Here is a 14709-nt window from a genome sequence, read left to right on the forward strand (position 1 = left end):
CAGTGCAGCTCCACAGCCTCTTATCTAAAACCTTTGGGCTAAATGTGTTTTGGAGTTCAGAATTTTCAGATATTACAAAGCATGCAACAACTTGCGTGGATCTCCAAAGGAATTATGCTGAGTGAATAAAGCCAATCACAAAAGATCACACAATGTATAACTCTATTTAGCATTGTAGAAATGACAAAACTGTAGAGATGAAGAACGTAAAAGTGGTTGCAGGGTTTAGGGAGAGGGATGATGAGGGAGGTGGCTGCGGCTGTAATGTGGTAGCAGGAGAGATCCTTGTGATGAACAAGGATCTATTTTGCATCTGACTGTGGTAGTGGCCACACGAATCTCTATGTGACAAAATTGCAAGGAATGAAATTGAGTGCATGTAAAACTGGTGAAATCCAAAGAAAGTCCATGGATTGTATCAACGTCAATCTCCTCGTTGTGATGCTGTACTATAGTTATGCAAAATGTTACCATGGGGGTGAATTAGGTGCAGCGCCTACTACATGTATTATTTCTTACAACTGCACACAGATCTACAAGTCTCAAAATAAAAACAAATTAAGGAAACATTAAAAAGGCAATAAAGTGCATATTCAGGATATTAGGTAACACTGCAAACAATATCAAACACGTGAATATTTCTGCAGCAAAGCGTGTGACTCTTCGCACCAAGTGAAATGCAGATTATAAATAGACTTCCATCAGCTTGGGTCGGGTTTTATGACCACATGAGTTCAGGTTTAGTCAGGTATTGCTACCAAATTGGCCATGAAAACACTTTAGTTTTTCAGCTTTTTGGATTTGGAGCTACAGATAAAGAATTATAAATCCAAGTCCTACTCTGGTCACAAGGAGGAAGGCAAGGATGGATACCACTGACTAATCTGTTTAATATCTCCCGTTTCCCTTACTCATTTCATATTCTACAGAGAAGAATTGGGGCGACTGCAATTTTGAATATAATACTTCAATCACAGAAGGTTTGAGAAACACTATTTTGGTGCATGCTTTTGAGAAGGCAGCCAGCAATTCCCAGAATTGAATATGATGGCCGGAGGCTACGATGCAAAGCCAAGATCAGCATAGAAGAGTGGGGTGTTCCTGGGCCTGTCCCAGGGTTTCTCTTTAGCCCACTTTGCTGTTTGATTGGGAATAAATCTTTAAGACTTTAGAAGTTCCTAAATTCAAAAATAATAAAAAACATATATATAATCAATATGCATACATATAGAATTAACTAGTTGACATTATCTATCACTTTGTGTTATGCATTTCTCTGTTCCTTCTCCCTAGAGTGGAAAAGAGAGATTTGACCCTATCTGAAATATTTGACCACATGCAGATGTTTCATAGGTATGAAGCTTTTCAGCATTAAATAATGATAGGTGTTCAAAATTTGCAGTGGAGTTCATTCCAGTTAAATTGGAACTCCAACAGTATGGTAGGAACCTAATTCATTCACCTTTACCTGAGACTTCAGGTGTTACTCTTCTCTGTGCCAGCCTCCATACTTCGGTCAAAATTATTCTGTGGAAATATAAAGGTAACTACAGTGCTCTTTTTGGGGGCCCTTGCCACTTACAGAATAGTATCTGAGCTCGCTTAGGGTGAAAGCAGAAGCCCTTGATGACCTGGCCGCAGTGGATCACAGTCAAGAGCCCCATCTCTCTGTGCTGCTCATTCCAGACTCTGCCTCTACCACATTAAGGACTTCTCGTTTCCCAAATAAGCCACACTTCCTCACTCTTATGCTTTTGCACATGTTCCTCCCTTTTTTAAAATTATTTTTTTTATTTTTATTTTTTTTGCGGTACGCGGGCCTCTCACTGTTGTGGCCTCTCCCGTTGCGGAGCACAGGCTCTGGACGCGCAGGCTCAGCAGCCATAGCTCACGGACCCAGCCGCTCCGCGGCATGTGGGATCCTCCCGGACCGGGGCACGAACCCGCGTCCCCTGCATTGGCAGGCGGACTCTCAACCACTGCGCCACCAGGGAAGCCCTCCTCTCTTTTTTTAAAAAAACATTTTTTAATTGAAGTACAGTTAATTAACAATGTTGTGTTAGTTTCAAGTGTATAGCAAAGTGATTCAGTTATATATGTATATGTATATAAAATATATATATATATATATTCTTTTTCAGATTCTTTTCCATTACAGGTTATTACAAGATATTGAGTGTAGTTCCCTGTGCTATACAGTAGATCCTTGTTGGTTATTTAAATATTTTATATATAATAGTGTGTGTATGTTAATCCCAAGCTCCTAATTTATCCCTCCCTCCACCCTTCCCTTTGGTAACCATAAGACTGTTTTCTATGTCTGTGAGTCTGGTTCTGTTTTGTAAATAAGTTCACTTGTATCATTTTTTTAGATTCCACAAATAAGTGATATCATATGATATTTGTCTCTCTCTGGAGGTTCCTCTCTGGAACACCATTCTTCCCATTCTTTATCTGGCCAACTTTGATTGTCTTGTAAGGTGACATTTTCTCCTGGAAGCCTCTGGAATCTGCCCTTTCCTCTCTATCCAACCTCTGTATCAAGCACTCATCATGCTACATTGGACCATTATGCACCTTAATGTGGGGAACGGAATACTTTTACTTTCCCAGAGCTTAGCCAAGTGCCTGACACTGAGTAACTATTCAATTAATCAAGCAAGCAATCAACAAACAATAATTTTTGTTTGATGAATGGATAAACAAATTAGTAAAGGTACACATCACCAAAAAATATCAAATAAAGTATCATATAGCTTGTTTAGCTTTAAGACTAACAAGTTACTTAAGCTTTCTGTAACCCAGTCTCTTCAAGTATACGACGGGAATAACATGGCTCTCGACCATCAGTTAGATTAAATTTGTTAGTGCATATAAAACAATGATAACTCAGTTGATCATGTAGGAAGCACTCAGCAAATATTAAAGTTATAAAGTGCAGGAGCACCTTGTGGAAAACTTTAAATATACTTTCTATTCTCTAAGCCAGGGAGTGTGTGAAATGTTCTTAAACTATGACACATTAAAGAAACATTATTATTATAACTAAAGTATACAGATGCCAACACCAAATTTCTTACAAATTATCAAATGTCAAACTACACTGTGTTTTAACGTCAAGCATTATTTTTTTCTTATTCCACAAAACCTATAACCACATATAGTTTTGTTGGCCCTCAGGTAAGAAGAACATTCAGTTAATCACTGAGAGATTGGCTCTCTAGTAATTGTATGATTGCTAATTTTTTTTAATATTTTATGACTTGTATTTGAAGAAGGTATGTTATTATTCATTCATTCACACATCATATTTTTTGAGCCAACGTCTATGTGTCAGTCAATGTGCTAGACACTGAGGAAACCCTGGTGAGCAAAATAGTCACATTCCCTGTCCTCATGGAACTTCCAATCTGAGAGTAACATGAATGTAATAGTCCTTCCTGGGTGAAGAGTGAGGTCTCACCTGAATAAGCATACAATAAAAGAATCAGGGAGAAATCAGAGCTGAAGAACCCATATTGCTAGGAATTGCATTCAGTTGTAAATAATAGAAACCAGACTACAGTAGATTTGACATGTTAGGGTTTTATTCTTTCACGTAAAATGATGCCCGAAAGTAAGTAGTCCAGAGCTCGAAGAGTAGCCCCATCAGGTTCAGCAGGGACCCAGGCTCCAACTATCTTCCAGCTTTGCCATCATGACTTCCAGCCTCAGAGTCACAAGATGATTCCTGAAATACCAGCCATCACATCCACTTTCTAGCAAGAAAGACTGAAAGTGCAAAATGTGTGAAAATCCCCACCCAATGGCTACTTACTGGTCATCCCTGATAAGAAAGAAAGGGAAATGGATATTGAATAAACAGTTAGAAGTCTCTACCACAGCTCAAGAATTAAGGTCCAGATTATTCACTGGCCCTCAATAAGGGTCATGATTCTGTCAGTACAAATTAGATGGGAGCAAAGTCTGTCTCTCAAAAGAGAAAGCAGAAAAAAAAAAAAGGAAGAGGAATGATGGTTTACAGTTGTCTCAAGTCATGAAAATTAGGGGGTTTTAGTGAAGAAAGGGCTTTTGATTCCCTTTGTTTTTTTGCTAGACAAACAAATTTTGTTTGTCTAGCAACAAAACAAAATTCACTATTAGACCTGCTTCTGGGGTCAGGAAGTCACAGTGGTGATGGAAAGCCATGTAACAGAGGGATAAGCTTTGAGCTGACAGAGAATAATCAAGATGCTTACAGAATTGTATCTGCCCTCCATGTGTAGAGAAAGGCTAACAAGGTTGCCAACTCTCTGTACTCCCACGCCCCTAGCCAGCCCTGCTAATTACATAGCACGCACTCAGTAAGTATGTGTTCAATGAATTAATCATGGTACACTTTCCCACTGAGGCTGGCGGTGCCCTCAGAATCCCTCTTACACATGTCTCCAGGCAGCCACTACCAATGGATCAGAGATGTGATGAGAGGGGGAAAAAAATCTGCCCTCCTCAAGCTGGAGGGAACCTGGGCTCAGCAACCTAGCTGTTCCTTGGGAACTCCAGTAATTATTTCAGTTCTTCCTTATTCCTTAGACAATTCTTTTTAGGTGGAAAATATCAAAAGGCTAAGAGTAAATAAAGGAAGGGAATTTTTCCCTCTTGGCACAGAATACAAAGAAGGAGAGGGGGTAGTTAATGCCTCAGAACCAAGTATGGTAGAGGAAATAGGATTCCTTCAGTGAGAAAATCCCAAATTTAATGAAAACTGGAGGAACTATGAAAACATCTGCCTTCTCCCCATGCATTTTCCTCCTTGTAGAGTCTGTGTGTGTGTGTGTGTGTGTGTGTGTGTGTGTGTGTATTTTAAGAGAGATCAAAGTTTCTTTACAATCAGAAAACTCAGTTTGCCATTTATTCTACATGGTCTGTTGAAAATGATTCTCTAAGGAAAAAAGAATAAAGTCACCCAAAACATCAGGAATACTAGAGAGAATATTCATTCAATTAACATTTATTAAGTGCCTCATATATGCACAGTACAGCTGTGCAGTTGTTGTGATAAGCAAAACTGTCATGGCCTTTGCCCAACAAAGAAATAAGGAAGAAGCCACTAAACAAATTACCATATTTATGATTTAAACTGAATTAAGTACTCTGAAAGAGACACAGTTCTGTGAGATCCTAGAATTACAACAATAATAAAACTGATTTTATTTCAATCGGTCTTTCATTTGAATGCACATGTGTCCCAAGTAGGGAGGAAGAGATGTGAGATTCCAAATGTGGGAGTAGCATGTTCAAGGGCCCTGAGGCAGAAAGCAGTGTAGCAGCTCCCACAAACTGGAAGGCCCTTGTGGCTGGAGTGAGGACAAGAGGGCAAGTGGTTCAAAACGAGGCTGAGAAACAAGCAGAGGGCACCAGCAGGGGCTTGAAGGCCATGGAAAGATTTAAATTTTCATCTTAACTGCCATAGGAATCCATTAAATCATCTTAAGAAGTTAAGTGAAGTAATTATGGTTGTGCTGCCTGGGTACCTGTGTGGCTTGATTCTAACAGGGCGCTATAGCATCAATGTGGTAAACTGGGGTTACTAAACATACTATACAAACAAAAAAAGCAAATAAATGGCAAAGATTTTTGTCAGATAAATTACTCTGCCAACGGCATGACTGATAGGTTTGATAAGGGCAAAACTGGACACTACAGAGAGGAATTTGAACAATACAAACAGAAACGTAGAGGATAGAATGGACACAAGATGCATTTAGGCAGTGAAATGCAGAGATTGTTGGAGGAAAGGATCTTGAGTGACTCCAGGTTTCTGGTCTGGATAAGTGGATAGATGTTACTACTTGCTGTGATCAGAAACACACCATTTTTACTTTCACCTGACTAGCTCTGCCATTTTGGCCAGGTTAATAATCCTCACAAAGCCTCAGTTTTCTTCATATGTAAAATGGGACTAATAACAGAATCTACCTCATATGGGTGTTATGAGGTTTAGATAAGATAAATATACATTCTTATATATTTATAAATAAAATTATGTTATGCATAAAATTAAGTAACAGTAAAAAAGCATCTGAGTTTTGGTAATGGTAATAATGAAAACACAAAGATCAGATCATAGAAACAGAAAATTACTATATATATATGTGTGTGTGTGTTATATATATGTATACATATATATATAGCGAGACAGAGAGTTAAGTAATTTATCCTGAATCACACAATCAGAAAAAGAAAGGAAATTAGATGAATAGCAATTTGATGAATAATACTAATAATCACAGGCATTCTGCAAAATCAGATACTAGTACTGACATTGCTGTGAGAATTAACTGTGTATCTGGAGGAAAAAATCCTGGGACATAGTAAGTGCTAGTAAGGGCCTTGCTGTTGGTGGTGTTGATTCGAGTAGCAGAGCTACTGTTCAGAGTAAACTCTGGTGCCATGGTTAAGGCACTGTGGTCACATCTATTCACACACCTTAGAATATTACCTTCATGCTAGATAAATTCCAAATCTATGTTCGAGCCTCAACTTCTCTCCTAATTTATATTTCCACATGATAAGTACCTGACACTTCATTGCCATCTCAAACCCAAGTAATTTAAAATCAAAATCACATTTTTTATTCCATTTCTTTCCCCATAAACACAGATATCTATTTGGTTAATGACAGAAATCATGGGGACACACTTCTTAGCAGTTGGAAGAGAGGAAAAAAAAGTGAAAAGTAGATAAATGGAAAAAAGACTGAGAAAAGAAAAGGAGGAAAAGCAAATGTGAAGTAGAAGAGAGGAAAATGATGACGTCCTTGACAGTATCTAAAGATCATTGAATCAAACCAATGTTCTAACTTAGTAAGATTTAATGCGCTTTGCTATTTTTTACTGCGAATAGTCAAACTCTCTCAATGGACTGATTGATCCACTCATTCATCCATTCAGTAAATATTTATTGACCAACCATTATGAGAATAGCCCTTGTAGGTATCATCAGAAAGCAGGAATTGTATGAGCCACAATCCTTACCCTCAAGTTGCTATTAGCGTCTCTAAGAAAAAAAGGTAAGTCATCTAAGAAATCACCAAAGTTCAAACTACAGGGTGACACTCCCAGATTTCCTGATGGTACAAAGGTAAATAGATATACTATTCAGCAACTTACATTTGGAGTTTCTCCTTGGAGAACTCTAAACAGATTGGTACCCAATAAATGTTTACTGAATGTGGCAATGAATGAAATATGGTGGCTCAGTCCTTCCACAAATTCTACTTTGTCCACTTCCTTTTATTCAGTGTGTAGATTGCATTTACATCTTGGCCCTATGAGACCATTTTTGAGTTCTGCAAAATAAATTATATCTATTAGGAAACAAAAACTTAAAATGATATCTTTATTTTAACTTTTCTCTCCTCGCTCTAACATCAATGGAACCTGTTTGAAGTTTGAGGTTATCACAACATCTTACATTCTTTGATGCATCTAATTAGAGGCATTTCATACTTTTCCTGAGTTGGCAAAAAAATGTAACCTGAAGAGTAAGGCAAGAGCCTTCCTTTAAAATAAATCTTTAAAAAAATCTGCAGTAAAGCTAGGTTACAGAAATTGTTTATTTATTAGCCTTTGAAAGAATCTGACCACGAATAATTGAAGTAACTGAACTATCTTATTATATGTTTGGTGCAGGGTAGCATAACAGATTACATTACTTACAAGTGAAGGTTTAGGAACCAGACTGCCTACTTTCAAATTCCAGCTCTACCTCTTTCTTGCTGTATGACCTTGACAATACTCCACTTTCCATGCTTTGACTTTATCATCTTTAAAATGGGAATAGGGCTTCCCTGGTGGCGCAGTGGTTGAGAGTCCGCCTGCCGATGCAGGGGACACGGGTTCGTGCCCCGGTCCGGAGGATCCCACATGCCGCGGAGCGGCTGGGCCCGTGAGCCATGGCCACTGGGCCTGCGCGTCCGGAGCCTGCGCTCCGCAACGGGAGAGGCCACAACAGTGAGAGGCCTGCGTACCGCAAAAAAAAAAAAAAAAAAAAAAAAAGGGAATAAAAATATGCATCTTGTAGGACTGTTCAGAGGATTAAATACATGCAAAGTGCTTTGCGAAATGCCTGGTACATAGCAAGTTAGCAGTAAGTGTTAGTTATATGGATAGAGTTCTTCTCATAAAGTGCATAATCTACTGGAGAGAAAAATATGCAATGCACATTCACGATGCAATGCTCTAGGTAAGTGAGCAATGTACTCTGGGAGCAAACAAAAGAGAATGAGTCATTCTACACAGCAACTCAGAAAAACTTTCAGAGAAGAGGTGGCATTTGATTCTTCTTCTCAAGCCGTGTCCACACACGTAATTCCATATAAATAATATTTATCTAATGTTTCTATAAAGTATTATAATACTTAATTATGTTTAATTATAAACATATGGTCAGTTCAGTCAAAACGGTTAAAACCCTGGTTTAAGTACTGAAATCCGAAGTACCTTCTACATTTTCTCTTTCCTCTAATAGGTCTTACTCCTTCCTGTCCTCTTTCCCTCTTCTCACTATTCTCTCCCTTTTCCCCTCCCTACCCTCTTTCCTCCTGCATAGGACCATTTCCAACTTAGATTCTTCGGCATGGCTCTCTGATTTTATTTAAGATGTCTCCCACAAAGACAATCATAAGAAGCTGCTGCAGCAGAGAGCTGTAATTGCTTGTCTGGCTTCCGTGTTTCATTCTTGGAAGACAGAGAGGAGATAGAATGGGATTAAAATGAAGTATCTTTAATGGGTCAAATTTTATGGCGTTCTCTCCTACCACTGAGCCGATCAAATCTGGCTTTTCTCATCACTTGAGAATTGTAGGATGTGGTAAGCTAAACACATGCCCTCCCTCTCCTCAAAGAAATCCATGTCGTAATCTTTGAATTTCTAGAACCTGTGCATATTACCTTATATAGTTTTTTTTTCTTTTTTTTTAACATCTTTATTGGAGTATAATTGCATTACAATGGTGTGTTGGCTTCTGCTTTATAACAAAGTGAATCAGCTACACATAAACATATATCCCCATATCTCCTCCCTCTTGCGTCTCCCTCCCACCCTCCCTATCCTACCCCTCTAGGTGGTCACAGAGCACCGAGCCGATCTCCCTGTGCTATGCGGCTGCTTCCCACTAGCTATCTATTTTACATTTGGTAGCGTATATATGTCCATGCCACTCTCTCACTTCGTCCCAGCTTACCATTCCCCCTCCCCATGTCCTCAAGTCCATTATCTACATCTGCGTCTTTATTCCTGTCCTGCCCCTAGGTTCTTCAGAACCTTTTTTTAAAAATTCCATATATATGCATTAGCATACGGTATTTGTTTTTCTCTTTCTGACTTACTTCACTCTGTATAACAGACTCTAGGTCCATCCACCTCACTAAAATAACTCAGTTTCACTCCTTTTTACGGCTGAGTAATATTCCATTGTATATATGTGCCACACACAACTTCTTTATCCATTCATCTGTCAATAGGTTGCTTCCATGTCTTGGCTATTGTAAATAGAGCTGCAATGAACATTGTGGTACATGACTCTTTTTGAATTATGGTTTTCTCAGGGTATATGCCCAGGAGTGGGATTTATGGGTCATATGGTAGTTCTATTTTTAGTTTTTTAAGGAACCTCCATACTGTTCTCCATAGTGGTTGTATAAATTTACATTCCCACCAACAGTGCAAGAGTGTTCCCTTTTCTCCATACTCTCTCCAGAATTTATGTTTGTAGATATTTTGATGATTGCCATTCTGACTGGTGTGAGGTGATATCTCATTGTAGTTGTGATTTGCATTTCTCTAATGATAAGTGATGTTCAGCATCCTTTCATGTGTTTGTTGGCAATCTGTATATCTTCTTTGGAGAAATGTCTATTTAGGTCTTCTGCTCATTTTTAGATTGGGTTGCTTGTTTTTTTGATATTGAGCTGCATGAGCTGCTTGTAAATTTTGGAGATTAATCCTTTGTCAGTTGCTTTATTTCAAATATTTTCTCCCATTCTGAGGGTTGTCTTGTCTTCTTGTTTATGGTTTCCCTTGCTGTGCAAAAGCTTTTAAGTTTCATTAGGTCCCATTTGTTTATTTTTGGTTTTATTTCCATTTCTTTAGGAGGTGGGTCCAAAAGGATCTTGCTGTGATCTATGTCATAGAGTATTCTGCCTTTGTTTTCCTCTAAGAGTTTTATAGTGTCTGGCTTTACATTTAGGTCTTTAATCCATTTTGAGTTTATTTTTCTGTATGGTGTTAGGGAGTGTTCTAATTTCATTCTTTTACATGTAGCTGTCCAGTTTTCCCAGCACCACTTATTGAAAAGAGGCTGTCTTCTCTCCATTGTATATTCTTGCCTCCTTTATCAAAATAAAGTGAATGTGCGTGGGCTTATCTCTGGGCTTTCTATCCTGTTCCAATGATCTATATTTCTGTTTTTGTGCCAGTACCATACTGTCTTGATTACTGTAGGTTTGCAGTAGAGTCTGAAGTCTGGGAGCCTGATTCCTCCAGCTCCATTTTTCTTTCTCAAGATTGCTTTGGCTATTCGGGGTCTTTTGTGTTTCCATACAAATTGAGAAATTTTTTGTTCTACTTCTGTGAAAAATGCCATTGGTAGTTTGACAGGGATTGCATTGAATCTGTAGATTGCTTTGGGTAGTATAGTCATTTTCACAATGTTGATTATTCCAATCCAAGAACATGGTATATCTCCCCATCTGTTTGTATCATCTTTAATTTCTTTCATCAGTGTCTTACAGGTTTCTGCATACAGGTCTTTTGTCTCCTTAGGTAGGTTTATTCCTAGGTGTTTTATTCTTTTTGTTGCAATGGTAAATGGGAGTGTTTCCTTAATTTCTCTTTAAGATTTTTCATCATTAGTGTATAGGAATGCAAGAGATTTCTGTGCATTAATTTTGTATCCTGCTACTTTGCCAAATTCATTGATTAGCTCTAGTAGTTGTCTGGTAGCATCTTTAGGATTCTCTATGTATAGTATCATGTCATCTGCAAACAGTGACAGCTTAACTCCTTCTTTTCTGATTTGGATTCCTTTTATTTCTTTTTCTTATCTGACTACTGTGGCTAAAACTTCCAAAACCATGTTGAATAATAGTGGTGTGAGGGGGCATCCTTGTCTTGTTCCTGATTTTAGAGGAAACGGTTTCAGTTTTTCACCATTGAGAACGATGTTGGCTGTGAGTTTCCCACATATGGCCTTTATTATGTTGAGGTAAGTTCCCTCTATGCCTGCTTTCTGGAGGGTTTTTATCATAAATGGGTGTTGACTTTTGTAGAAAGCTCTTTCTGCATCTATTGAGATGGTCATATGGTTTTTCTCCTTCAATTTGTTAATATGGTATATCACATTGACTGATGGGCATATATTGAAGAATCCTTGCATTCCTGGGATAAACCCCACTTGATCATGGTGTATGATCCTTTTAATGTGCTGTTGGATTCTGTTTGCTAGTATTTTGTTGAGGATTTTTGCATCTATGTTCATCAGCGATACTGGCCTGTAGTTTTCTTTCTTTGAGACACCTTTGTCTGCTTTTGGTATCAGGGTGATGGTGGCCTCATAGAATGAGTTTGGGAGTGTTCCTCCCTCTGCTATATTTTGGAAGAGTTTGAGAAGGACACGTGTTAGCTCTTCTCTAAATGTTTGATAGAATTCGCCTGTGAAGCCATCTGGTCCTGGGGTTTTGTTTGTTGGAAGATTTTAAATCACAGTCTCAATTTCAGTGCTTGTGATTGGTCTGTTTATATCTTCTATTTCTTCCTGGTTCAGTCTTGGAAGGTGGTGCTTTTGTAAGAATTTGTCCATTTCTTCCAGGTTGTCCATTTTATTGGCATATAATTGCTTGTAGTAATCTCTCATGATCCTTTGTATTTCTGCAGTGTCAGTTGTTACTTCTCCTTTTTCATTTCTAATTCTATTGATTTGAGTCTTCTCCATTTTTTTCTTGATGAATCTGGCTAATCCCATAGGTTTGGGGTCATCATGTTTTCATTGTCATTTGTTTCTAGGTATTTTTTGATTTCCTCTTTGATTTCTTCAGTGATCTCTTGGTTATTTAGTAGTGTATTGTTTAGCCTCCATGTGTTTGTTTTTTTTACAGATTTTTTTCCTGTAGTTGATCTAGTCTCATAATGTTGTGGTCAGAAAAGATACTTGATATGATTTCAATTTTCTTAAATTTACCAAGGCTTGATTTGTGGCCCAAATATGATCTATCCTGGAGAATGTTCCATGAGCACTTGAGAAGAAAATATATTCTGTTGTTTTGGGATGGAATGTCCTATAAATATCAATTAAGTCCATCTTGTTTAATGTATCATTTAAAGTTTGTGTTTCCTTATTTATTTTCATTTTGGATGATCTGTCCATTGGTGTAAGTGGGGCGTTAAAGTCCCCTACTATGATTGTGTTACTGTCGATTTCCCCTTTTATGGCTGTTAGCATTTGCCTTATATATTGAGGTGCTACTATGTTGGGTGCATAAATATTTACAACTGTTATATCTTCTTCTTGGATTGATTCCTTGATCATTATGTAGTGTCCTTCTTTGTCTCTTGTGACAGTCTTTATTGTAAAGTCTATTTTGTCTGATATGAGAATTACTACTCCAGCTTTCTTTTCATTTCCTTTTGTGTGGAATATCTTTTTCCATCCCTCACTTTCAGTCTGTATGTGTCCCTAGGCCTGAAGTGGGTCTCTTGTAGACAGCATATATATGGGTCTTGTTTTTGTATCCATTCAGCCAGTCTGTCTTTTGGTTGGAGCATTTTATCCTTTTACATTTAAGGTAATTATCGATATGTATGTTCTTCTTACTATTTTCTTAATTGTTTTGGGTTTGTTATTGTAGGTCTTTTCCTTTACTTGTGTTTCCTACCTAGAGAAGTTCCTTTAGCATTTGTTGTAAAGCTGGTTTGGTGGTGCTGAATTCGCTTAGCTTTTGCTTGTCTGTAAAGGTTTTAATTTCTCTGTCGAATCTGAATGAGATCCTTGCTGGGTAGAGTAATCTTGGTTGTAGGTTTTTCCCTTTCATCACTTTAAATATGTCCTGCCACACCCTCCTGGCTTGCAGAGTTTCTGCTGAAAGATCAGCTGTTAACCTTATGGGGATTCCCTTGTATGTTATTTGTTGTTATTCCCTTGCTGCTTTGAATATTTTTTCTTTGTATTTAATTTTTGATAGATTGATTAATATGTGTCTTGGCGTGTTTCTCCTGGATTTATCCTGTATGGGACTCTCTGTGCTTCCTGGACTTGATTAAATATTTCCTTTCCTGTATTAGGAAAGTTTTCAACTATAAACTCTTCAATTATTTTCTCAGTCCCTTTTCTTTTCTCTTCTTCTGGGACCCCTATAATTCGAATGTTGGTGTGTTTAATGTTGTCTCAAAGGTCTCTGAGACTGTCCTCATTTTTTTCATTCTTTTTTCTTTATTCTGTTCTGCGGTAGTTATTTCTACTATTTTATCTTCCAGGTCACTTATTCGTTCTTCTGCCTCAGTTATTCTGCTATTGATTCCTTCTAGTGAATTTTTAATTTCTTTTATTGTGTTGTTCATCATTGTTTGCTCTTTAGTTCTCCTAGGTCCTTGTTAAATATTTCTTGTATTTTCTCCACTGTATTTCCAAGATTTTGGATCATCTTTACTATCATTACTCTGAATTCTTTTTCAGCTAGACTGCCTATTTTCTCTTCATTTGTTTGGTCTGGTGGGTTTTTACCTTGCTCCTTCATCTGCTGTGTGTTTTTATGTCTTCTCATTTTGCTTAACTTACTGTGTTTGGGGTCTCCTTTTCACAGGGTGCAGGTTTGTTGTTCCCATTGTTTTTGGTGTCCGCCCCCAGTGGCTAAGGTTGGTTCAGTGGGTTGTGTAGGCTTCCTGGTGGAGGGGACCGGTACCTGTGTTCTGGTGGATGAGGCTAGATCTTGTCTTTCTGGTAGGTAGCACCGCGTCCAGTGGTGTGTTTTGGGGTGTCTGTGGACGTTTTATGATTTTAGGCAGCCTCTCTGCTAATGTGTGGGGTTGTGTTCCTGTCTTGCTAGTTGTTTTGCATGGGATATCCAACACTGTACCTTGCTGGTCATTGAGTGGAGCTGAGTCTTAGCATTGAGATGGAGATCTCTGGGACATCTTTTGCCATTTGATATTACATGGAGCTGGGAGGTCTCTGGTGGACCAATGTCCTGAACTCGGCTCTCCCACCTCAGAGACACACGTCTGACACCTGGCCAGAGCACCAAGACCCTGTCAGTCACATGGCTAGAAGAAAAGGGGGAAGAAAAAAAGAAAGAAAGAAAGAGAAAGAAAGAACGAATGAAAGAAAGAAATTAAATTAAATTAAAAAGTTATTAAAATAAAAAAATTAAGATTAAAAAAATTTTTAAGTTATTAAAAAAAGGGGATAAAAAAAGAACGAAGAGAGCCTCCAAACCAGAAATCAAATCCAGCAATTATAACAAGCGCTAAAAACTGTACTAAATAAAACAACAACAACAGAAAACGGAGAGACAGAACCCTAGGACAAATGTGAAAGCAAAGCTATACAGAAAAAAATCACACAAAGAAGCATACACATACACACTCACAAAAAGAGAAAACTGAAATATATATATACATAGAAAAGAAGAAAAGGAAGAGAGCAACCAAATCAATAAACAAATCTCCCAACTC

The sequence above is a fragment of the Pseudorca crassidens genome, chromosome 4 (assembly GCF_039906515.1).
Source record: "Pseudorca crassidens isolate mPseCra1 chromosome 4, mPseCra1.hap1, whole genome shotgun sequence".
In the NCBI taxonomy this organism is placed as follows: Eukaryota; Metazoa; Chordata; class Mammalia; order Artiodactyla; family Delphinidae; genus Pseudorca; species Pseudorca crassidens.